This window comes from Daphnia pulicaria, chromosome 3 (assembly GCF_021234035.1).
Source record: "Daphnia pulicaria isolate SC F1-1A chromosome 3, SC_F0-13Bv2, whole genome shotgun sequence".
NCBI classification, from domain to species: domain Eukaryota; kingdom Metazoa; phylum Arthropoda; class Branchiopoda; order Diplostraca; family Daphniidae; genus Daphnia; species Daphnia pulicaria.
Window position 1 is genome coordinate 4751316 of NC_060915.1, and position 22116 is coordinate 4773431.

The following is a 22116-nucleotide window of genomic DNA, read 5'->3' on the forward strand; positions in this document are numbered from 1 at the left end:
TGAAAAAAATTTCAAGAAATTTGTTATTGAAAACAAACAATTCATCGCCAACGACATCCCGTATTCCCAAGCGGTCACCCTTCCAAGTACTAACGGGACTCGACGTAACTTAACTTCTGGGAGTTGACGAGACCAGGTGCGTTCTACGTGATATGGCCGTTGACATTCAAAAATGAAAATTTACCCTCCCTTTCCCAATGGATGAATAGAAAATCACTTCAAAGTGATAGAAATGTTTGTTCATTAAATTTGGACTCGTAACCATCGCGAATAAAAAAGCGCGATAAACTTTGAAAAACTCGCAATGAAATTTATCCAGAATCATTCCTATAGATGAATTGAACCTATCTCTATGCCATTGATATTTTTGATCTACGAATTTGGACTGGTAACCATCGCGATTAAAAAACGCGATAAACTTTGAAAAACTCTCAATGGAATTGATCCAGAATCATTCTTATAGATGAATTGAACCTATCTCTAAGGCATTGAAATGTTTTATTTACGATTTTGAACTGGTAACCATCGTGATTGAAAAAAAAATTTCAAGAAATTTGTTATTGAAAACAAACTATTCATCGCCAACGACATCCCGTATTCCCAAGCGGTCACCCTTCCAAGTACTAACGGGACTCGACGTAACTTAACTTCTGGGAGCTGACGAGACCAGGTGCGTTCTACGTGATATGGCCGTTGACATTCAAAAATGAAAATTTACCCTCCCAGTCCCAATGGATGAATAGAAAATCACTTCAAAGTGATAGAAATGTTTGTTCATAGAATTTGGACTCGTAACCATCGCGAATAAAAAAGCGCGATAAACTTTGAAAAACTCGCAATGAAATTTATCCAGAATCATTCCTATAGATGAATTGAACCTATCTCTATGCCATTGATATTTTTGATCTACGAATTTGGACTGGTAACCATCGCGATTAAAAAACGCGATAAACTTTGAAAAACTCTCAATGGAATTGATCCAGAATCATTCTTATAGATGAATTTAACCTATCTCTAAGGCATTGAAATGTTTTATGTACGAATTGGGACTGGTAACCCTCGTGATTGAAAAAAATTTCAAGAAATTTGTTATTGAAAACAAACAATTCATCGCCAACGACATCCCGTATTCCCAAGCGGTCACCCTTCCAAGTACTAACGGGACTCGACGTAACTTAACTTCTGGGAGTTGATGAGACCAGGTGCGTTCTACGTGATATGGCCGTTGACATTCAAAAATGAAAATTTACCCTCCCTTTCCCAATGGATGAATAGAAAATCACTTCAAAGTGATAGAAATGTTTGTTCATTAAATTTGGACTCGTAACCATCGGGAATAAAAAAGCGCGATAAACTTTGAAAAACTCGCAATGAAATTTATCCAGAATCATTCCTATAGATGAATTGAACCTATCTCTATGCCATTGATATTTTTGATCTACGAATTTGGACTGGTAACCATCGCGATTAAAAAACGCGATAAACTTTGAAAAACTCTCAATGGAATTGATCCAGAATCATTCTTATAGATGAATTGAACCTATCTCTAAGGCATTGAAATGTTTTGCTTACGATTTTGAACTGGTAACCATCGTGATTGAAAAAAAAAATTTCAAGAAATTTGTTATTGAAAACAAACTATTCATCGCCAACGACATCCCGTATTCCCAAGCGGTCACCCTTCCAAGTACTAACGGGACTCGACGTAACTTAACTTCTGGGAGCTGACGAGACCAGGTGCGTTCTACGTGATATGGCCGTTGACATTCAAAAATGAAAATTTACCCTCCCAGTCCCAATGGATGAATAGAAAATCACTTCAAAGTGATAGAAATGTTTGTTCATAGAATTTGGACTCGTAACCATCGCGAATAAAAAAGCGCGATAAACTTTGAAAAACTCGCAATGAAATTTATCCAGAATCATTCCTATAGATGAATTGAACCTATCTCTATGCCATTGATATTTTTGATCTACGAATTTGGACTGGTAACCATCTCGATTAAAAAACGCGATAAACTTTGAAAAACTCTCAATGGAATTGATCCAGAATCATTCTTATAGATGAATTGAACCTATCTCTAAGGCATTGAAATTTTTTATCTACGAATTTGGACTGGTAACCATCGTGATTGAAAAAAAAAATTTCAAGAAATTTGTTATTGAAAACAAACTATTCATCGCCAACGACATCCCGTATTCCCAAGCGGTCACCCTTCCAAGTACTAACGGGACTCGACGTAACTTAACTTCTGGGAGCTGACGAGACCAGGTGCGTTCTACGTGATATGGCCGTTGACATTCAAAAATGAAAATTTACCCTCCCAGTCCCAATGGATGAATAGAAAATCACTTCAAAGTGATAGAAATGTTTGTTCATAGAATTTGGACTCGTAACCATCGCGAATAAAAAAGCGCGATAAACTTTGAAAAACTCGCAATGAAATTTATCCAGAATCATTCCTATAGATGAATTGAACCTATCTCTATGCCATTGATATTTTTGATCTACGAATTTGGACTGGTAACCATCGCGATTAAAAAACGCGATAAACTTTGAAAAACTCTCAATGGAATTGATCCAGAATCATTCTTATAGATGAATTGAACCTATCTCTAAGGCATTGAAATGTTTTGCTTACGATTTTGAACTGGTAACCATCGTGATTGAAAAAAAAAATTTCAAGAAATTTGTTATTGAAAACAAACTATTCATCGCCAACGACATCCCGTATTCCCAAGCGGTCACCCTTCCAAGTACTAACGGGACTCGACGTAACTTAACTTCTGGGAGCTGACGAGACCAGGTGCGTTCTACGTGATATGGCCGTTGACATTCAAAAATGAAAATTTACCCTCCCAGTCCCAATGGATGAATAGAAAATCACTTCAAAGTGATAGAAATGTTTGTTCATAGAATTTGGACTCGTAACCATCGCGAATAAAAAAGCGCGATAAACTTTGAAAAACTCGCAATGAAATTTATCCAGAATCATTCCTATAGATGAATTGAACCTATCTCTATGCCATTGATATTTTTGATCTACGAATTTGGACTGGTAACCATCGCGATTAAAAAACGCGATAAACTTTGAAAAACTCTCAATGGAATTGATCCAGAATCATTCTTATAGATGAATTTAACCTATCTCTAAGGCATTGAAATGTTTTATGTACGAATTGGGACTGGTAACCCTCGTGATTGAAAAAAATTTCAAGAAATTTGTTATTGAAAACAAACAATTCATCGCCAACGACATCCCGTATTCCCAAGCGGTCACCCTTCCAAGTACTAACGGGACTCGACGTAACTTAACTTCTGGGAGTTGACGAGACCAGGTGCGTTCTACGTGATATGGCCGTTGACATTCAAAAATGAAAATTTACCCTCCCTTTCCCAATGGATGAATAGAAAATCACTTCAAAGTGATAGAAATGTTTGTTCATTAAATTTGGACTCGTAACCATCGGGAATAAAAAAGCGCGATAAACTTTGAAAAACTCGCAATGAAATTTATCCAGAATCATTCCTATAGATGAATTGAACCTATCTCTATGCCATTGATATTTTTGATCTACGAATTTGGACTGGTAACCATCGCGATTAAAAAACGCGATAAACTTTGAAAAACTCTCAATGGAATTGATCCAGAATCATTCTTATAGATGAATTGAACCTATCTCTAAGGCATTGAAATGTTTTGCTTACGATTTTGAACTGGTAACCATCGTGATTGAAAAAAAAAATTTCAAGAAATTTGTTATTGAAAACAAACTATTCATCGCCAACGACATCCCGTATTCCCAAGCGGTCACCCTTCCAAGTACTAACGGGACTCGACGTAACTTAACTTCTGGGAGCTGACGAGACCAGGTGCGTTCTACGTGATATGGCCGTTGACATTCAAAAATGAAAATTTACCCTCCCAGTCCCAATGGATGAATAGAAAATCACTTCAAAGTGATAGAAATGTTTGTTCATAGAATTTGGACTCGTAACCATCGCGAATAAAAAAGCGCGATAAACTTTGAAAAACTCGCAATGAAATTTATCCAGAATCATTCCTATAGATGAATTGAACCTATCTCTATGCCATTGATATTTTTGATCTACGAATTTGGACTGGTAACCATCTCGATTAAAAAACGCGATAAACTTTGAAAAACTCTCAATGGAATTGATCCAGAATCATTCTTATAGATGAATTGAACCTATCTCTAAGGCATTGAAATTTTTTATCTACGAATTTGGACTGGTAACCATCGTGATTGAAAAAAAAAATTTCAAGAAATTTGTTATTGAAAACAAACTATTCATCGCCAACGACATCCCGTATTCCCAAGCGGTCACCCTTCCAAGTACTAACGGGACTCGACGTAACTTAACTTCTGGGAGCTGACGAGACCAGGTGCGTTCTACGTGATATGGCCGTTGACATTCAAAAATGAAAATTTACCCTCCCAGTCCCAATGGATGAATAGAAAATCACTTCAAAGTGATAGAAATGTTTGTTCATAGAATTTGGACTCGTAACCATCGCGAATAAAAAAGCGCGATAAACTTTGAAAAACTCGCAATGAAATTTATCCAGAATCATTCCTATAGATGAATTGAACCTATCTCTATGCCATTGATATTTTTGATCTACGAATTTGGACTGGTAACCATCGCGATTAAAAAACGCGATAAACTTTGAAAAACTCTCAATGGAATTGATCCAGAATCATTCTTATAGATGAATTGAACCTATCTCTAAGGCATTGAAATGTTTTGCTTACGATTTTGAACTGGTAACCATCGTGATTGAAAAAAAAAATTTCAAGAAATTTGTTATTGAAAACAAACTATTCATCGCCAACGACATCCCGTATTCCCAAGCGGTCACCCTTCCAAGTACTAACGGGACTCGACGTAACTTAACTTCTGGGAGCTGACGAGACCAGGTGCGTTCTACGTGATATGGCCGTTGACATTCAAAAATGAAAATTTACCCTCCCAGTCCCAATGGATGAATAGAAAATCACTTCAAAGTGATAGAAATGTTTGTTCATAGAATTTGGACTCGTAACCATCGCGAATAAAAAAGCGCGATAAACTTTGAAAAACTCGCAATGAAATTTATCCAGAATCATTCCTATAGATGAATTGAACCTATCTCTATGCCATTGATATTTTTGATCTACGAATTTGGACTGGTAACCATCTCGATTAAAAAACGCGATAAACTTTGAAAAACTCTCAATGGAATTGATCCAGAATCATTCTTATAGATGAATTGAACCTATCTCTAAGGCATTGAAATTTTTTATCTACGAATTTGGACTGGTAACCATCGTGATTGAAAAAAAAAATTTCAAGAAATTTGTTATTGAAAACAAACTATTCACCGCCAACGACATCCCGTATTCCCAAGCGGTCACCCTTCCAAGTACTAACGGGACTCGACGTAACTTAACTTCTGGGAGCTGACGAGACCAGGTGCGTTCTACGTGATATGGCCGTTGACATTCAAAAATGAAAATTTACCCTCCCAGTCCCAATGGATGAATAGAAAATCACTTCAAAGTGATAGAAATGTTTGTTCATAGAATTTGGACTCGTAACCATCGCGAATAAAAAAGCGCGATAAACTTTGAAAAACTCGCAATGAAATTTATCCAGAATCATTCCTATAGATGAATTGAACCTATCTCTATGCCATTGATATTTTTGATCTACGAATTTGGACTGGTAACCATCGCGATTAAAAAACGCGATAAACTTTGAAAAACTCTCAATGGAATTGATCCAGAATCATTCTTATAGATGAATTGAACCTATCTCTAAGGCATTGAAATGTTTTGCTTACGATTTTGAACTGGTAACCATCGTGATTGAAAAAAAAAATTTCAAGAAATTTGTTATTGAAAACAAACTATTCATCGCCAACGACATCCCGTATTCCCAAGCGGTCACCCTTCCAAGTACTAACGGGACTCGACGTAACTTAACTTCTGGGAGCTGACGAGACCAGGTGCGTTCTACGTGATATGGCCGTTGACATTCAAAAATGAAAATTTACCCTCCCAGTCCCAATGGATGAATAGAAAATCACTTCAAAGTGATAGAAATGTTTGTTCATAGAATTTGGACTCGTAACCATCGCGAATAAAAAAGCGCGATAAACTTTGAAAAACTCGCAATGAAATTTATCCAGAATCATTCGTATAGATGAATTGAACCTATCTCTATGCCATTGATATTTTTGATCTACGAATTTGGACTGGTAACCATCGCGATTAAAAAACGCGATAAACTTTGAAAAACTCTCAATGGAATTGATCCAGAATCATTCTTATAGATGAATTGAACCTATCTCTAAGGCATTGAAATGTTTTATTTACGATTTTGAACTGGTAACCATCGTGATTGAAAAAAAAATTTCAAGAAATTTGTTATTGAAAACAAACTATTCATCGCCAACGACATCCCGTATTCCCAAGCGGTCACCCTTCCAAGTACTAACGGGACTCGACGTAACTTAACTTCTGGGAGCTGACGAGACCAGGTGCGTTCTACGTGATATGGCCGTTGACATTCAAAAATGAAAATTTACCCTCCCAGTCCCAATGGATGAATAGAAAATCACTTCAAAGTGATAGAAATGTTTGTTCATAGAATTTGGACTCGTAACCATCGCGAATAAAAAAGCGCGATAAACTTTGAAAAACTCGCAATGAAATTTATCCAGAATCATTCCTATAGATGAATTGAACCTATCTCTATGCCATTGATATTTTTGATCTACGAATTTGGACTGGTAACCATCGCGATTAAAAAACGCGATAAACTTTGAAAAACTCTCAATGGAATTGATCCAGAATCATTCTTATAGATGAATTTAACCTATCTCTAAGGCATTGAAATGTTTTATGTACGAATTGGGACTGGTAACCCTCGTGATTGAAAAAAATTTCAAGAAATTTGTTATTGAAAACAAACAATTCATCGCCAACGACATCCCGTATTCCCAAGCGGTCACCCTTCCAAGTACTAACGGGACTCGTCGTAACTTAACTTCTGGGAGCTGACGAGACCAGGTGCGTTCTACGTGATATGGCCGTTGACATTCAAAAATGAAAATTTACCCTCCCAGTCCCAATGGATGAATAAAAAATCACTTCAAAGTGATAGAAATGTTTGTTCATTGAATTTGGACTCGTAACCATCGCGAATAAAAAAGCGCGATAAACTTTGAAAAACTCGCAATGAAATTTATCCAGAATCATTCCTATAGATGAATTGAACCTATCTCTATGCCATTGATATTTTTGATCTACGAATTTGGACTGGTAACCATCGCGATTAAAAAACGCGATAAACTTTGAAAAACTCTCAATGGAATTGATCCAGAATCATTCTTATAGATGAATTGAACCTATCTCTAAGGCATTGAAATGTTTTATTTACGATTTTGAACTGGTAACCATCGTGATTGAAAAAAAAAATTTCAAGATATTTGTTATTGAAAACAAACTATTCATCGCCAACGACATCCCGTATTCCCAAGCGGTCACCCTTCCAAGTACTAACGGGACTCGACGTAACTTAACTTCTGGGAGCTGACGAGACCAGGTGCGTTCTACGTGATATGGCCGTTGACATTCAAAAATGAAAATTTACCCTCCCTTTCCCAATGGATGAATAGAAAATCACTTCAAAGTGATAGAAATGTTTGTTCATTAAATTTGGACTCGTAACCATCGCGAATAAAAAAGCGCGATAAACTTTGAAAAACTCGCAATGAAATTTATCCAGAATCATTCCTATAGATGAATTGAACCTATCTCTATGCCATTGATATTTTTGATCTACGAATTTGGACTGGTAACCATCGCGATTAAAAAACGCGATAAACTTTGAAAAACTCTCAATGGAATTGATCCAGAATCATTCTTATAGATGAATTGAACCTATCTCTAAGGCATTGAAATGTTTTATTTACGATTTTGAACTGGTAACCATCGTGATTGAAAAAAAAATTTCAAGAAATTTGTTATTGAAAACAAACTATTCATCGCCAACGACATCCCGTATTCCCAAGCGGTCACCCTTCCAAGTACTAACGGGACTCGACGTAACTTAACTTCTGGGAGCTGACGAGACCAGGTGCGTTCTACGTGATATGGCCGTTGACATTCAAAAATGAAAATTTACCCTCCCAGTCCCAATGGATGAATAGAAAATCACTTCAAAGTGATAGAAATGTTTGTTCATAGAATTTGGACTCGTAACCATCGCGAATAAAAAAGCGCGATAAACTTTGAAAAAATCGCAATGAAATTTATCCAGAATCATTCCTATAGATGAATTGAACCTATCTCTATGCCATTGATATTTTTGATCTACGAATTTGGACTGGTAACCATCGCGATTAAAAAACGCGATAAACTTTGAAAAATTCTCAATGGAATTGATCCAGAATCATTCTTATAGATGAATTGAACCTATCTCTAAGGCATTGAAATGTTTTATCTACGAATTGGGACTGGTAACCCTCGTGATTGAAAAAAAATTTCAAGAAATTTGTTATTGAAAACAAACAATACATCGCCAACGACATCCCGTATTCCCAAGCGGTCACCCTTCCAAGTACTAACGGGACTCGACGTAACTTAACTTCTGGGAGCTGACGAGACCAGGTGCGTTCTACGTGATATGGCCGTTGACATTCAAAAATGAAAATTTACCCTCCCAGTCCCAATGGATGAATAGAAAATCACTTCAAAGTGATAGAAATGTTTGTTCATAGAATTTGGACTCGTAACCATCGCGAATAAAAAAGCGCGATAAACTTTGAAAAACTCGCAATGAAATTTATCCAGAATCATTCCTATAGATGAATTGAACCTATCTCTATGCCATTGATATTTTTGATCTACGAATTTGGACTGAAAACCATCGCGATTAAAAAACGCGATAAACTTTGAAAAACTCTCAATGGAATTGATCCAGAATCATTCTTATAGATGAATTGAACCTATCTCTAAGGCATTGAAATGTTTTATTTACGATTTTGAACTGGTAACCATCGTGATTGAAAAAAAAATTTCAAGAAATTTGTTATTGAAAACAAACTATTCATCGCCAACGACATCCCGTATTCCCAAGCGGTCACCCTTCCAAGTACTAACGGGACTCGTCGTAACTTAACTTCTGGGAGCTGACGAGACCAGGTGCGTTCTACGTGATATGGCCGTTGACATTCAAAAATGAAAATTTACCCTCCCAGTCCCAATGGATGAATAAAAAATCACTTCAAAGTGATAGAAATGTTTGTTCATTGAATTTGGACTCGTAACCATCGCGAATAAAAAAGCGCGATAAACTTTGAAAAACTCGCAATGAAATTTATCCAGAATCATTCCTATAGATGAATTGAACCTATCTCTATGCCATTGATATTTTTGATCTACGAATTTGGACTGGTAACCATCGCGATTAAAAAACGCGATAAACTTTGAAAAACTCTCAATGGAATTGATCCAGAATCATTCTTATAGATGAATTGAACCTATCTCTAAGGCATTGAAATGTTTTATTTACGATTTTGAACTGGTAACCATCGTGATTGAAAAAAAAAATTTCAAGATATTTGTTATTGAAAACAAACTATTCATCGCCAACGACATCCCGTATTCCCAAGCGGTCACCCTTCCAAGTACTAACGGGACTCGACGTAACTTAACTTCTGGGAGCTGACGAGACCAGGTGCGTTCTACGTGATATGGCCGTTGACATTCAAAAATGAAAATTTACCCTCCCTTTCCCAATGGATGAATAGAAAATCACTTCAAAGTGATAGAAATGTTTGTTCATTAAATTTGGACTCGTAACCATCGCGAATAAAAAAGCGCGATAAACTTTGAAAAACTCGCAATGAAATTTATCCAGAATCATTCCTATAGATGAATTGAACCTATCTCTATGCCATTGATATTTTTGATCTACGAATTTGGACTGGTAACCATCGCGATTAAAAAACGCGATAAACTTTGAAAAACTCTCAATGGAATTGATCCAGAATCATTCTTATAGATGAATTGAACCTATCTCTAAGGCATTGAAATGTTTTATTTACGATTTTGAACTGGTAACCATCGTGATTGAAAAAAAAATTTCAAGAAATTTGTTATTGAAAACAAACTATTCATCGCCAACGACATCCCGTATTCCCAAGCGGTCACCCTTCCAAGTACTAACGGGACTCGACGTAACTTAACTTCTGGGAGCTGACGAGACCAGGTGCGTTCTACGTGATATGGCCGTTGACATTCAAAAATGAAAATTTACCCTCCCAGTCCCAATGGATGAATAGAAAATCACTTCAAAGTGATAGAAATGTTTGTTCATAGAATTTGGACTCGTAACCATCGCGAATAAAAAAGCGCGATAAACTTTGAAAAACTCGCAATGAAATTTATCCAGAATCATTCCTATAGATGAATTGAACCTATCTCTATGCCATTGATATTTTTGATCTACGAATTTGGACTGGTAACCATCGCGATTAAAAAACGCGATAAACTTTGAAAAACTCTCAATGGAATTGATCCAGAATCATTCTTATAGATGAATTGAACCTATCTCTAAGGCATTGAAATGTTTTGCTTACGATTTTGAACTGGTAACCATCGTGATTGAAAAAAAAAATTTCAAGAAATTTGTTATTGAAAACAAACTATTCATCGCCAACGACATCCCGTATTCCCAAGCGGTCACCCTTCCAAGTACTAACGGGACTCGACGTAACTTAACTTCTGGGAGCTGACGAGACCAGGTGCGTTCTACGTGATATGGCCGTTGACATTCAAAAATGAAAATTTACCCTCCCAGTCCCAATGGATGAATAGAAAATCACTTCAAAGTGATAGAAATGTTTGTTCATAGAATTTGGACTCGTAACCATCGCGAATAAAAAAGCGCGATAAACTTTGAAAAACTCGCAATGAAATTTATCCAGAATCATTCCTATAGATGAATTGAACCTATCTCTATGCCATTGATATTTTTGATCTACGAATTTGGACTGGTAACCATCTCGATTAAAAAACGCGATAAACTTTGAAAAACTCTCAATGGAATTGATCCAGAATCATTCTTATAGATGAATTGAACCTATCTCTAAGGCATTGAAATTTTTTATCTACGAATTTGGACTGGTAACCATCGTGATTGAAAAAAAAAATTTCAAGAAATTTGTTATTGAAAACAAACTATTCACCGCCAACGACATCCCGTATTCCCAAGCGGTCACCCTTCCAAGTACTAACGGGACTCGACGTAACTTAACTTCTGGGAGCTGACGAGACCAGGTGCGTTCTACGTGATATGGCCGTTGACATTCAAAAATGAAAATTTACCCTCCCAGTCCCAATGGATGAATAGAAAATCACTTCAAAGTGATAGAAATGTTTGTTCATAGAATTTGGACTCGTAACCATCGCGAATAAAAAAGCGCGATAAACTTTGAAAAACTCGCAATGAAATTTATCCAGAATCATTCCTATAGATGAATTGAACCTATCTCTATGCCATTGATATTTTTGATCTACGAATTTGGACTGGTAACCATCGCGATTAAAAAACGCGATAAACTTTGAAAAACTCTCAATGGAATTGATCCAGAATCATTCTTATAGATGAATTGAACCTATCTCTAAGGCATTGAAATGTTTTGCTTACGATTTTGAACTGGTAACCATCGTGATTGAAAAAAAAAATTTCAAGAAATTTGTTATTGAAAACAAACTATTCATCGCCAACGACATCCCGTATTCCCAAGCGGTCACCCTTCCAAGTACTAACGGGACTCGACGTAACTTAACTTCTGGGAGCTGACGAGACCAGGTGCGTTCTACGTGATATGGCCGTTGACATTCAAAAATGAAAATTTACCCTCCCAGTCCCAATGGATGAATAGAAAATCACTTCAAAGTGATAGAAATGTTTGTTCATAGAATTTGGACTCGTAACCATCGCGAATAAAAAAGCGCGATAAACTTTGAAAAACTCGCAATGAAATTTATCCAGAATCATTCGTATAGATGAATTGAACCTATCTCTATGCCATTGATATTTTTGATCTACGAATTTGGACTGGTAACCATCGCGATTAAAAAACGCGATAAACTTTGAAAAACTCTCAATGGAATTGATCCAGAATCATTCTTATAGATGAATTGAACCTATCTCTAAGGCATTGAAATGTTTTATTTACGATTTTGAACTGGTAACCATCGTGATTGAAAAAAAAATTTCAAGAAATTTGTTATTGAAAACAAACTATTCATCGCCAACGACATCCCGTATTCCCAAGCGGTCACCCTTCCAAGTACTAACGGGACTCGACGTAACTTAACTTCTGGGAGCTGACGAGACCAGGTGCGTTCTACGTGATATGGCCGTTGACATTCAAAAATGAAAATTTACCCTCCCAGTCCCAATGGATGAATAGAAAATCACTTCAAAGTGATAGAAATGTTTGTTCATAGAATTTGGACTCGTAACCATCGCGAATAAAAAAGCGCGATAAACTTTGAAAAACTCGCAATGAAATTTATCCAGAATCATTCCTATAGATGAATTGAACCTATCTCTATGCCATTGATATTTTTGATCTACGAATTTGGACTGGTAACCATCGCGATTAAAAAACGCGATAAACTTTGAAAAACTCTCAATGGAATTGATCCAGAATCATTCTTATAGATGAATTTAACCTATCTCTAAGGCATTGAAATGTTTTATGTACGAATTGGGACTGGTAACCCTCGTGATTGAAAAAAATTTCAAGAAATTTGTTATTGAAAACAAACAATTCATCGCCAACGACATCCCGTATTCCCAAGCGGTCACCCTTCCAAGTACTAACGGGACTCGTCGTAACTTAACTTCTGGGAGCTGACGAGACCAGGTGCGTTCTACGTGATATGGCCGTTGACATTCAAAAATGAAAATTTACCCTCCCAGTCCCAATGGATGAATAAAAAATCACTTCAAAGTGATAGAAATGTTTGTTCATTGAATTTGGACTCGTAACCATCGCGAATAAAAAAGCGCGATAAACTTTGAAAAACTCGCAATGAAATTTATCCAGAATCATTCCTATAGATGAATTGAACCTATCTCTATGCCATTGATATTTTTGATCTACGAATTTGGACTGGTAACCATCGCGATTAAAAAACGCGATAAACTTTGAAAAACTCTCAATGGAATTGATCCAGAATCATTCTTATAGATGAATTGAACCTATCTCTAAGGCATTGAAATGTTTTATTTACGATTTTGAACTGGTAACCATCGTGATTGAAAAAAAAAATTTCAAGATATTTGTTATTGAAAACAAACTATTCATCGCCAACGACATCCCGTATTCCCAAGCGGTCACCCTTCCAAGTACTAACGGGACTCGACGTAACTTAACTTCTGGGAGCTGACGAGACCAGGTGCGTTCTACGTGATATGGCCGTTGACATTCAAAAATGAAAATTTACCCTCCCTTTCCCAATGGATGAATAGAAAATCACTTCAAAGTGATAGAAATGTTTGTTCATTAAATTTGGACTCGTAACCATCGCGAATAAAAAAGCGCGATAAACTTTGAAAAACTCGCAATGAAATTTATCCAGAATCATTCCTATAGATGAATTGAACCTATCTCTATGCCATTGATATTTTTGATCTACGAATTTGGACTGGTAACCATCGCGATTAAAAAACGCGATAAACTTTGAAAAACTCTCAATGGAATTGATCCAGAATCATTCTTATAGATGAATTGAACCTATCTCTAAGGCATTGAAATGTTTTGCTTACGATTTTGAACTGGTAACCATCGTGATTGAAAAAAAAAATTTCAAGAAATTTGTTATTGAAAACAAACTATTCATCGCCAACGACATCCCGTATTCCCAAGCGGTCACCCTTCCAAGTACTAACGGGACTCGACGTAACTTAACTTCTGGGAGCTGACGAGACCAGGTGCGTTCTACGTGATATGGCCGTTGACATTCAAAAATGAAAATTTACCCTCCCAGTCCCAATGGATGAATAGAAAATCACTTCAAAGTGATAGAAATGTTTGTTCATAGAATTTGGACTCGTAACCATCGCGAATAAAAAAGCGCGATAAACTTTGAAAAACTCGCAATGAAATTTATCCAGAATCATTCGTATAGATGAATTGAACCTATCTCTATGCCATTGATATTTTTGATCTACGAATTTGGACTGGTAACCATCGCGATTAAAAAACGCGATAAACTTTGAAAAACTCTCAATGGAATTGATCCAGAATCATTCTTATAGATGAATTGAACCTATCTCTAAGGCATTGAAATGTTTTATTTACGATTTTGAACTGGTAACCATCGTGATTGAAAAAAAAATTTCAAGAAATTTGTTATTGAAAACAAACTATTCATCGCCAACGACATCCCGTATTCCCAAGCGGTCACCCTTCCAAGTACTAACGGGACTCGACGTAACTTAACTTCTGGGAGCTGACGAGACCAGGTGCGTTCTACGTGATATGGCCGTTGACATTCAAAAATGAAAATTTACCCTCCCAGTCCCAATGGATGAATAGAAAATCACTTCAAAGTGATAGAAATGTTTGTTCATAGAATTTGGACTCGTAACCATCGCGAATAAAAAAGCGCGATAAACTTTGAAAAACTCGCAATGAAATTTATCCAGAATCATTCCTATAGATGAATTGAACCTATCTCTATGCCATTGATATTTTTGATCTACGAATTTGGACTGGTAACCATCGCGATTAAAAAACGCGATAAACTTTGAAAAACTCTCAATGGAATTGATCCAGAATCATTCTTATAGATGAATTTAACCTATCTCTAAGGCATTGAAATGTTTTATGTACGAATTGGGACTGGTAACCCTCGTGATTGAAAAAAATTTCAAGAAATTTGTTATTGAAAACAAACAATTCATCGCCAACGACATCCCGTATTCCCAAGCGGTCACCCTTCCAAGTACTAACGGGACTCGTCGTAACTTAACTTCTGGGAGCTGACGAGACCAGGTGCGTTCTACGTGATATGGCCGTTGACATTCAAAAATGAAAATTTACCCTCCCAGTCCCAATGGATGAATAAAAAATCACTTCAAAGTGATAGAAATGTTTGTTCATTGAATTTGGACTCGTAACCATCGCGAATAAAAAAGCGCGATAAACTTTGAAAAACTCGCAATGAAATTTATCCAGAATCATTCCTATAGATGAATTGAACCTATCTCTATGCCATTGATATTTTTGATCTACGAATTTGGACTGGTAACCATCGCGATTAAAAAACGCGATAAACTTTGAAAAACTCTCAATGGAATTGATCCAGAATCATTCTTATAGATGAATTGAACCTATCTCTAAGGCATTGAAATGTTTTATTTACGATTTTGAACTGGTAACCATCGTGATTGAAAAAAAAAATTTCAAGATATTTGTTATTGAAAACAAACTATTCATCGCCAACGACATCCCGTATTCCCAAGCGGTCACCCTTCCAAGTACTAACGGGACTCGACGTAACTTAACTTCTGGGAGCTGACGAGACCAGGTGCGTTCTACGTGATATGGCCGTTGACATTCAAAAATGAAAATTTACCCTCCCTTTCCCAATGGATGAATAGAAAATCACTTCAAAGTGATAGAAATGTTTGTTCATTAAATTTGGACTCGTAACCATCGCGAATAAAAAAGCGCGATAAACTTTGAAAAACTCGCAATGAAATTTATCCAGAATCATTCCTATAGATGAATTGAACCTATCTCTATGCCATTGATATTTTTGATCTACGAATTTGGACTGGTAACCATCGCGATTAAAAAACGCGATAAACTTTGAAAAACTCTCAATGGAATTGATCCAGAATCATTCTTATAGATGAATTGAACCTATCTCTAAGGCATTGAAATGTTTTATTTACGATTTTGAACTGGTAACCATCGTGATTGAAAAAAAAATTTCAAGAAATTTGTTATTGAAAACAAACTATTCATCGCCAACGACATCCCGTATTCCCAAGCGGTCACCCTTCCAAGTACTAACGGGACTCGACGTAACTTAACTTCTGGGAGCTGACGAGACCAGGTGCGTTCTACGTGATATGGCCGTTGACATTCAAAAATGAAAATTTACCCTCCCAGTCCCAATGGATGAATAGAAAATCACTTCAAAGTGATAGAAATGTTTGTTCATAGAATTTGGACTCGTAACCATCGCGAATAAAAAAGCGCGATAAACTTTGAAAAAATCGCAATGAAATTTATCCAGAATCATTCCTATAGATGAATTGAACCTATCTCTATGCCATTGATATTTTTGATCTACGAATTTGGACTGGTAACCATCGCGATTAAAAAACGCGATAAACTTTGAAAAATTCTCAATGGAATTGATCCAGAATCATTCTTATAGATGAATTGAACCTATCTCTAAGGCATTGAAATGTTTTATCTACGAATTGGGACTGGTAACCCTCGTGATTGAAAAAAAATTTCAAGAAATTTGTTATTGAAAACAAACAATACATCGCCAACGACATCCCGTATTCCCAAGCGGTCACCCTTCCAAGTACTAACGGGACTCGACGTAACTTAACTTCTGGGAGCTGACGAGACCAGGTGCGTTCTACGTGATATGGCCGTTGACATTCAAAAATGAAAATTTACCCTCCCAGTCCCAATGGATGAATAGAAAATCACTTCAAAGTGATAGAAATGTTTGTTCATAGAATTTGGACTCGTAACCATCGCGAATAAAAAAGCGCGATAAACTTTGAAAAACTCGCAATGAAATTTATCCAGAATCATTCCTATAGATGAATTGAACCTATCTCTATGCCATTGATATTTTTGATCTACGAATTTGGACTGAAAACCATCGCGATTAAAAAACGCGATAAACTTTGAAAAACTCTCAATGGAATTGATCCAGAATCATTCTTATAGATGAATTGAACCTATCTCTAAGGCATTGAAATGTTTTATTTACGATTTTGAACTGGTAACCATCGTGATTGAAAAAAAAATTTCAAGAAATTTGTTATTGAAAACAAACTATTCATCGCCAACGACATCCCGTATTCCCAAGCGGTCACCCTTCCAAGTACTAACGGGACTCGTCGTAACTTAACTTCTGGGAGCTGACGAGACCAGGTGCGTTCTACGTGATATGGCCGTTGACATTCAAAAATGAAAATTTACCCTCCCAGTCCCAATGGATGAATAAAAAATCACTTCAAAGTGATAGAAATGTTTGTTCATTGAATTTGGACTCGTAACCATCGCGAATAAAAAAGCGCGATAAACTTTGAAAAACTCGCAATGAAATTTATCCAGAATCATTCCTATAGATGAATTGAACCTATCTCTATGCCATTGATATTTTTGATCTACGAATTTGGACTGGTAACCATCGCGATTAAAAAACGCGATAAACTTTGAAAAACTCTCAATGGAATTGATCCAGAATCATTCTTATAGATGAATTGAACCTATCTCTAAGGCATTGAAATGTTTTATTTACGATTTTGAACTGGTAACCATCGTGATTGAAAAAAAAAATTTCAAGATATTTGTTATTGAAAACAAACTATTCATCGCCAACGACATCCCGTATTCCCAAGCGGTCACCCTTCCAAGTACTAACGGGACTCGACGTAACTTAACTTCTGGGAGCTGACGAGACCAGGTGCGTTCTACGTGATATGGCCGTTGACATTCAAAAATGAAAATTTACCCTCCCTTTCCCAATGGATGAATAGAAAATCACTTCAAAGTGATAGAAATGTTTGTTCATTAAATTTGGACTCGTAACCATCGCGAATAAAAAAGCGCGATAAACTTTGAAAAACTCGCAATGAAATTTATCCAGAATCATTCCTATAGATGAATTGAACCTATCTCTATGCCATTGATATTTTTGATCTACGAATTTGGACTGGTAACCATCGCGATTAAAAAACGCGATAAACTTTGAAAAACTCTCAATGGAATTGATCCAGAATCATTCTTATAGATGAATTGAACCTATCTCTAAGGCATTGAAATGTTTTATTTACGATTTTGAACTGGTAACCATCGTGATTGAAAAAAAAATTTCAAGAAATTTGTTATTGAAAACAAACTATTCATCGCCAACGACATCCCGTATTCCCAAGCGGTCACCCTTCCAAGTACTAACGGGACTCGACGTAACTTAACTTCTGGGAGCTGACGAGACCAGGTGCGTTCTACGTGATATGGCCGTTGACATTCAAAAATGAAAATTTACCCTCCCAGTCCCAATGGATGAATAGAAAATCACTTCAAAGTGATAGAAATGTTTGTTCATAGAATTTGGACTCGTAACCATCGCGAATAAAAAAGCGCGATAAACTTTGAAAAAATCGCAATGAAATTTATCCAGAATCATTCCTATAGATGAATTGAACCTATCTCTATGCCATTGATATTTTTGATCTACGAATTTGGACTGGTAACCATCGCGATTAAAAAACGCGATAAACTTTGAAAAACTCTCAATGGAATTGATCCAGAATCATTCTTATAGATGAATTGAACCTATCTCTAAGGCATTGAAATGTTTTATTTACGATTTTGAACTGGTAACCATCGTGATTGAAAAAAAAAATTTCAAGATATTTGTTATTGAAAACAAACTATTCATCGCCAACGACATCCCGTATTCCCAAGCGGTCACCCTTCCAAGTACTAACGGGACTCGACGTAACTTAACTTCTGGGAGCTGACGAGACCAGGTGCGTTCTACGTGATATGGCCGTTGACATTCAAAAATGAAAATTTACCCTCCCTTTCCCAATGGATGAATAGAAAATCACTTCAAAGTGATAGAAATGTTTGTTCATTAAATTTGGACTCGTAACCATCGCGAATAAAAAAGCGCGATAAACTTTGAAAAACTCGCAATGAAATTTATCCAGAATCATTCCTATAGATGAATTGAACCTATCTCTATGCCATTGATATTTTTGATCTACGAATTTGGACTGGTAACCATCGCGATTAAAAAACGCGATAAACTTTGAAAAACTCTCAATGGAATTGATCCAGAATCATTCTTATAGATGAATTGAACCTATCTCTAAGGCATTGAAATGTTTTATTTACGATTTTGAACTGGTAACCATCGTGATTGAAAAAAAAATTTCAAGAAATTTGTTATTGAAAACAAACTATTCATCGCCAACGACATCCCGTATTCCCAAGCGGTCACCCTTCCAAGTACTAACGGGACTCGACGTAACTTAACTTCTGGGAGCTGACGAGACCAGGTGCGTTCTACGTGATATGGCCGTTGACATTCAAAAATGAAAATTTACCCTCCCAGTCCCAATGGATGAATAGAAAATCACTTCAAAGTGATAGAAATGTTTGTTCATAGAATTTGGACTCGTAACCATCGCGAATAAAAAAGCGCGATAAACTTTGAAAAAATCGCAATGAAATTTATCCAGAATCATTCCTATAGATGAATTGAACCTATCTCTATGCCATTGATATTTTTGATCTACGAATTTGGACTGGTAACCATCGCGATTAAAAAACGCGATAAACTTTGAAAAATTCTCAATGGAATTGATCCAGAATCATTCTTATAGATGAATTGAACCTATCTCTAAGGCATTGAAATGTTTTATCTACGAATTGGGACTGGTAACCCTCGTGATTGAAAAAAAATTTCAAGAAATTTGTTATTGAAAACAAACAATACATCGCCAACGACATCCCGTATTCCCAAGCGGTCACCCTTCCAAGTACTAACGGGACTCGACGTAACTTAACTTCTGGGAGCTGACGAGACCAGGTGCGTTCTACGTGATATGGCCGTTGACATTCAAAAATGAAAATTTACCCTCCCAGTCCCAATGGATGAATAGAAAATCACTTCAAAGTGATAGAAATGTTTGTTCATAGAATTTGGACTCGTAACCATCGCGAATAAAAAAGCGCGATAAACTTTGAAAAACTCGCAATGAAATTTATCCAGAATCATTCCTATAGATGAATTGAACCTATCTCTATGCCATTGATATTTTTGATCTACGAATTTGGACTGAAAACCATCGCGATTAAAAAACGCGATAAACTTTGAAAAACTCTCAATGGAATTGATCCAGAATCATTCTTATAGATGAATTGAACCTATCTCTAAGGCATTGAAATGTTTTATTTACGATTTTGAACTGGTAACCATCGTGATTGAAAAAAAAATTTCAAGAAATTTGTTATTGAAAACAAACTATTCATCGCCAACGACATCCCGTATTCCCAAGCGGTCACCCTTCCAAGTACTAACGGGACTCGACGTAACTTAACTTCTGGGAGCTGACGAGACCAGGTGCGTTCTACGTGATATGGCCGTTGACATTCAAAAATGAAAATTTACCCTCCCAGTCCCAATGGATGAATAGAAAATCACTTCAAAGTGATAGAAATGTTTGTTCATAGAATTTGGACTCGTAACCATCGCGAATAAAAAAGCGCGATAAACTTTGAAAAACTCGCAATGAAATTTATCCAGAATCATTCCTATAGATGAATTGAACCTATCTCTATGCCATTGATATTTTTGATCTACGAATTTGGACTGAAAACCATCGCGATTAAAAAACGCGATAAACTTTGAAAAACTCTCAATGGAATTGATCCAGAATCATTCTTATAGATGAATTGAACCTATCTCTAAGGCATTGAAATGTTTTATTTACGATTTTGAACTGGTAACCATCGTGATTGAAAAAAAAATTTCAAGAAATTTGTTATTGAAAACAAACTATTCATCGCCAACGACATCCCGTATTCCCAAGCGGTCACCCTTCCAAGTACTAACGGGACTCGACGTAACTTAACTTCTGGGAGCTGACGAGACCAGGTGCGTTCTACGTGATATGGCCGTTGACATTCAAAAATGAAAATTTACCCTCCCAGTCCCAATGGATGAATAGAAAATCACTTCAAAGTGATAGAAATGTTTGTTCATAGAATTTGGACTCGTAACCATCGCGAATAAAAAAGCGCGATAAACTTTGAAAAACTCGCAATGAAATTTATCCAGAATCATTCCTATAGATGAATTGAACCTATCTCTATGCCATTGATATTTTTGATCTACGAATTTGGACTGGTAACCATCGGGATTAAAAAACGCGATAAACTTTGAAAAACTCTCAATGGAATTGATCCAGAATCATTCTTATAGATGAATTTAACCTATCTCTAAGGCATTGAAATGTTTTATGTACGAATTGGGACTGGTAACCCTCGTGATTGAAAAAAATTTCAAGAAATTTGTTATTGAAAACAAACAATTCATCGCCAACGACATCCCGTATTCCCAAGCGGTCACCCTTCCAAGTACTAACGGGACTCGACGTAACTTAACTTCTGGGAGCTGACGAGACCAGGTGCGTTCTACGTGATATGGCCGTTGACATTCAAAAATGAAAATTTACCCTCCCAGTCCCAATGGATGAATAGAAAATCACTTCAAAGTGATAGAAATGTTTGTTCATTGAATTTGGACTCGTAACCATCGCGAATAAAAAAGCGCGATAAACTTTGAAAAACTCGCAATGAAATTTATCCAGAATCATTCCTATAGATGAATTGAACCTATCTCTATGCCATTGATATTTTTGATCTACGAATTTGGACTGGTAACCATCGCGATTAAAAAACGCGATAAACTTTGAAAAACTCTCAATGGAATTGATCCAGAATCATTCTTATAGATGAATTGAACCTATCTCTAAGGCATTGAAATGTTTTATTTACGATTTTGAACTGGTAACCATCGTGATTGAAAAAAAAAATTTCAAGATATTTGTTATTGAAAACAAACTATTCATCGCCAACGACATCCCGTATTCCCAAGCGGTCACCCTTCCAAGTACTAACGGGACTCGACGTAACTTAACTTCTGGGAGCTGACGAGACCAGGTGCGTTCTACGTGATATGGCCGTTGACATTCAAAAATGAAAATTTACCCTCCCTTTCCCAATGGATGAATAGAAAATCACT

At 36.4% G+C, this 22116-nt stretch overlaps 42 pseudogenes; all 42 read right to left on the reverse strand.

The window, feature by feature from the left end:
* Nucleotides 1-45: 45 nt before the first annotated feature.
* LOC124335470 lies at nucleotides 46-164 on the reverse strand (annotated as a pseudogene).
* Nucleotides 165-579: 415 nt separating this feature from the next.
* On the reverse strand, nucleotides 580-698 carry LOC124333376 (annotated as a pseudogene).
* Nucleotides 699-1111: 413 nt separating this feature from the next.
* On the reverse strand, nucleotides 1112-1230 carry LOC124334985 (annotated as a pseudogene).
* Nucleotides 1231-1646: 416 nt separating this feature from the next.
* On the reverse strand, nucleotides 1647-1765 carry LOC124333378 (annotated as a pseudogene).
* A 416-nt stretch (nucleotides 1766-2181) lies between these two features.
* Nucleotides 2182-2300, reverse strand: LOC124333379 (annotated as a pseudogene).
* Nucleotides 2301-2716: 416 nt separating this feature from the next.
* On the reverse strand, nucleotides 2717-2835 carry LOC124333380 (annotated as a pseudogene).
* A 413-nt stretch (nucleotides 2836-3248) lies between these two features.
* Nucleotides 3249-3367, reverse strand: LOC124335471 (annotated as a pseudogene).
* A 416-nt stretch (nucleotides 3368-3783) lies between these two features.
* LOC124333381 lies at nucleotides 3784-3902 on the reverse strand (annotated as a pseudogene).
* A 416-nt stretch (nucleotides 3903-4318) lies between these two features.
* LOC124333382 lies at nucleotides 4319-4437 on the reverse strand (annotated as a pseudogene).
* A 416-nt stretch (nucleotides 4438-4853) lies between these two features.
* On the reverse strand, nucleotides 4854-4972 carry LOC124333383 (annotated as a pseudogene).
* A 416-nt stretch (nucleotides 4973-5388) lies between these two features.
* On the reverse strand, nucleotides 5389-5507 carry LOC124333385 (annotated as a pseudogene).
* Nucleotides 5508-5923: 416 nt separating this feature from the next.
* Nucleotides 5924-6042, reverse strand: LOC124333386 (annotated as a pseudogene).
* Nucleotides 6043-6457: 415 nt separating this feature from the next.
* Nucleotides 6458-6576, reverse strand: LOC124333387 (annotated as a pseudogene).
* A 413-nt stretch (nucleotides 6577-6989) lies between these two features.
* Nucleotides 6990-7108, reverse strand: LOC124333653 (annotated as a pseudogene).
* Nucleotides 7109-7524: 416 nt separating this feature from the next.
* Nucleotides 7525-7643, reverse strand: LOC124333388 (annotated as a pseudogene).
* Nucleotides 7644-8058: 415 nt separating this feature from the next.
* Nucleotides 8059-8177, reverse strand: LOC124333390 (annotated as a pseudogene).
* Nucleotides 8178-8591: 414 nt separating this feature from the next.
* LOC124333391 lies at nucleotides 8592-8710 on the reverse strand (annotated as a pseudogene).
* Nucleotides 8711-9125: 415 nt separating this feature from the next.
* Nucleotides 9126-9244, reverse strand: LOC124333654 (annotated as a pseudogene).
* Nucleotides 9245-9660: 416 nt separating this feature from the next.
* LOC124333392 lies at nucleotides 9661-9779 on the reverse strand (annotated as a pseudogene).
* Nucleotides 9780-10194: 415 nt separating this feature from the next.
* LOC124333393 lies at nucleotides 10195-10313 on the reverse strand (annotated as a pseudogene).
* A 416-nt stretch (nucleotides 10314-10729) lies between these two features.
* LOC124333394 lies at nucleotides 10730-10848 on the reverse strand (annotated as a pseudogene).
* A 416-nt stretch (nucleotides 10849-11264) lies between these two features.
* Nucleotides 11265-11383, reverse strand: LOC124333395 (annotated as a pseudogene).
* Nucleotides 11384-11799: 416 nt separating this feature from the next.
* On the reverse strand, nucleotides 11800-11918 carry LOC124333396 (annotated as a pseudogene).
* A 415-nt stretch (nucleotides 11919-12333) lies between these two features.
* LOC124333397 lies at nucleotides 12334-12452 on the reverse strand (annotated as a pseudogene).
* A 413-nt stretch (nucleotides 12453-12865) lies between these two features.
* LOC124333655 lies at nucleotides 12866-12984 on the reverse strand (annotated as a pseudogene).
* A 416-nt stretch (nucleotides 12985-13400) lies between these two features.
* LOC124333398 lies at nucleotides 13401-13519 on the reverse strand (annotated as a pseudogene).
* Nucleotides 13520-13935: 416 nt separating this feature from the next.
* On the reverse strand, nucleotides 13936-14054 carry LOC124333399 (annotated as a pseudogene).
* A 415-nt stretch (nucleotides 14055-14469) lies between these two features.
* Nucleotides 14470-14588, reverse strand: LOC124333402 (annotated as a pseudogene).
* Nucleotides 14589-15001: 413 nt separating this feature from the next.
* LOC124333657 lies at nucleotides 15002-15120 on the reverse strand (annotated as a pseudogene).
* Nucleotides 15121-15536: 416 nt separating this feature from the next.
* Nucleotides 15537-15655, reverse strand: LOC124333403 (annotated as a pseudogene).
* Nucleotides 15656-16070: 415 nt separating this feature from the next.
* On the reverse strand, nucleotides 16071-16189 carry LOC124333404 (annotated as a pseudogene).
* A 414-nt stretch (nucleotides 16190-16603) lies between these two features.
* On the reverse strand, nucleotides 16604-16722 carry LOC124333405 (annotated as a pseudogene).
* Nucleotides 16723-17137: 415 nt separating this feature from the next.
* LOC124333658 lies at nucleotides 17138-17256 on the reverse strand (annotated as a pseudogene).
* Nucleotides 17257-17672: 416 nt separating this feature from the next.
* On the reverse strand, nucleotides 17673-17791 carry LOC124333406 (annotated as a pseudogene).
* A 415-nt stretch (nucleotides 17792-18206) lies between these two features.
* On the reverse strand, nucleotides 18207-18325 carry LOC124333407 (annotated as a pseudogene).
* A 416-nt stretch (nucleotides 18326-18741) lies between these two features.
* LOC124333408 lies at nucleotides 18742-18860 on the reverse strand (annotated as a pseudogene).
* Nucleotides 18861-19275: 415 nt separating this feature from the next.
* Nucleotides 19276-19394, reverse strand: LOC124333409 (annotated as a pseudogene).
* A 414-nt stretch (nucleotides 19395-19808) lies between these two features.
* On the reverse strand, nucleotides 19809-19927 carry LOC124333410 (annotated as a pseudogene).
* Nucleotides 19928-20342: 415 nt separating this feature from the next.
* Nucleotides 20343-20461, reverse strand: LOC124333411 (annotated as a pseudogene).
* Nucleotides 20462-20876: 415 nt separating this feature from the next.
* Nucleotides 20877-20995, reverse strand: LOC124333413 (annotated as a pseudogene).
* A 413-nt stretch (nucleotides 20996-21408) lies between these two features.
* On the reverse strand, nucleotides 21409-21527 carry LOC124333414 (annotated as a pseudogene).
* A 416-nt stretch (nucleotides 21528-21943) lies between these two features.
* On the reverse strand, nucleotides 21944-22062 carry LOC124333415 (annotated as a pseudogene).
* Between the last annotated feature and the right edge of the window lie 54 nt (nucleotides 22063-22116).